The sequence below is a fragment of the Nycticebus coucang genome, chromosome 17 (assembly GCF_027406575.1).
Source record: "Nycticebus coucang isolate mNycCou1 chromosome 17, mNycCou1.pri, whole genome shotgun sequence".
In the NCBI taxonomy this organism is placed as follows: Eukaryota; Metazoa; Chordata; class Mammalia; order Primates; family Lorisidae; genus Nycticebus; species Nycticebus coucang.
The window spans coordinates 60,622,267-60,624,678 of NC_069796.1; the positions used below are offsets into that span (position 1 = coordinate 60,622,267).

The 2,412-nt window shown below is 39.0% G+C and overlaps 1 pseudogene; it reads left to right on the plus strand.

Annotated features, from left to right (window-relative positions):
• Window positions 1-200: 200 nt before the first annotated feature.
• On the plus strand, window positions 201-1,380 carry LOC128569060 (dnaJ homolog subfamily A member 1-like; annotated as a pseudogene).
• Window positions 1,381-2,412: the final 1,032 nt, after the last annotated feature.

The window sequence follows — 2,412 nt, forward strand, 5'->3', positions numbered from 1 at the left end:
AGGAAAAAAAGCACAAAGCTTTGTCTATTTAAAATCATATGATTATATAGTAGGGTAATCTGGAAAATTATTTGTTTTTAGGGAACTTTCCAGAACGCTCAGTGGGAGGCAGAGGAGCGGCGGCTGCCCGAGCAGTGCACAACTAAGTGCTCCTTTCCACTCTGCTGCGTGGGCCTCTGCCCTCTCACCTGCTGTAGAAAATGGTGAAAGAAACCACTTACTATGATGTTTTGGGAGTCAGACCCAATGCCACTCACGAAGAATTGAAGAAGGCATATGGAAAACTGGCCTTGAAGTACCACGCTGATAAGAATACAAATGAAGGCGAGAAGTTTAAACAGATTTCTCAAGCTTATGAAGTTCTCTCTGATGCAAAGAAAAGGGAATTATATGACAAAGGAGGAAAACAGGCCATAAAAGAGGGTGGAGCAGGTGGTGGTTTTGGTTCCCCCATGGACATCTTTGATATGTTTTTTGGAGGAGGAGGAAGGATGCAGAGAGAAAGGAGAGGTAAAAATGTGGTACATCAGATCTCAGTTATCTTAGAAGATTTATATAATGGTGCCCAAGAAAACTGGCTCTGCAAAAGAATGTGATTTGTGACAAAGGCCAAGGTGGCAAAAAAGGAGCAGTTAAAGTGCTGTCCCAATTGCTGAGGTACTGGAATGCGAATAAGAATTCATCAGATAGGACCTGGAATGGTTCAGCAAATTCAGTCTGTGTGCATGGAGTGCCAGGGCCATGGAGAACAGATCAGTCCTAAAGATAGATGTAAAAGCTGCAATGGAAGGAAGATAGTTTGAGAGAAGAAGATTCTGGAAGTTCATATTGACAAAGGCATGAAAGATGGCCAGAAGATAACATTACATGGTGAAGGAGACCAAGAACCAGGATTGGAGCCAGGAGATACTATCATTGTGTTAGATCAGAAGGACCATGCTATTTTTACTCGATGAGGAGAAGACCTGTGCGTGTGTATGGATACACAGCTGGTTGAAGCATTGTGTGGCTTCCAAAAGCCAATATCTACTCTTGACAACCGAACCATAGTCATCACCTGTCATCCAGGTCAGAATGTCAAGCAAGGAGATATCAAGTGTGTGCTAAATGAAGGCATGCCAACTTATCGTAGACCATATGAAAAGGGCACCTAATCATCGAATTTAAGGTAAACTTTCCTGAAAATGGCTTTCTTTCTCCTGATAAACTCTCATTGCTGGAAAAACTTCTACCAGAGAGGAAGGAAGTAGAAGAGACTGATGAAATGGCTCAAGTAGAACTGGTGGACTTTGATCCAAATAAGGAAATGGAGACAATGGAGAAGCATATGAGGATGATGAACATCAGCTCAGAGGTGGTGTTCAGTGTCAAACCTCTTAATGGGGCCAGTGAGTGACACTCATGCTGGCATTTTTGTGCAGTAACGAATGAGTGAAGGAACTGTAATCATAATATGCTCACGACTTGCTGTTGTTTCTGTTTTAATATTCAACTATAGTAGTGTTTTAAAGGTTAAATGAAGAATAAATGCAAATATAAAAACTCTGACTTTGCCCTGTATGTATGACTTCGGTGTGCAAGATGAAATTTAATACCTGTTAAAAACGACTTTAAAAAAGAGTTCCTCTAGCATTTGTTAGGCCAAATCTTGTAATTGATTTCAGCTGTGTACATGAACAAGCTTAGAATGAAATGCTAGGTGTATGCATTGGCTTCAGTGTATGACCCTTCATTGTTAAGCTATGAAATTAAAACTCTGTATTTAACTGGCAATCAGATAAAGAAAACTTAATTTGTAGAGAAGTGTTGGTGTGTATAGTTAATTTGTATTGAGTGGGATTCATTGTGATGCCTCTGCATTTATTATTTTGCCTCAACTGTTACTTGAAGATGGCATAATAGATCATTTATCCTGTGTTATCAGTAATAGAAAAGTTGCCTTTCCAAAAAGAGGGTTGATCATAATACGCTGCTTCTCGAGGGCATGCACTTACAGAATTGCATTCCCTCTGTGCCATCCGTATGTAATATATCCATATATGTGTCACTTGACAACACTTGTTTATTTCCACCCCCTTCTCTTTGGACCATGATAAACCCCTGAGTAGTGACTTCCAGAAGTGGGTAATTTAGAAGTTAAAGTGAAGTGAAGAGACCTTTATGTGGAGAAGTAATTTGCAGGCATAATTTAGGAAGGTCTTCCTTAGGTATGTTACAGGCTTTCTTTAAATCATTTGACTTATGCTCCAAAGTAACTGTAATTTAATGTTGATAGTATAGCAAATGATGAATAGCTTTAATTGTATGTTTAAAAGTCTACATATGTTCACGTGCTTAAATCTGGGTATCAAATTTTTAAGCAGTTCTTGAAATGTATGAATATCTCCTTAATATACTGGTTACAAAGAAAAA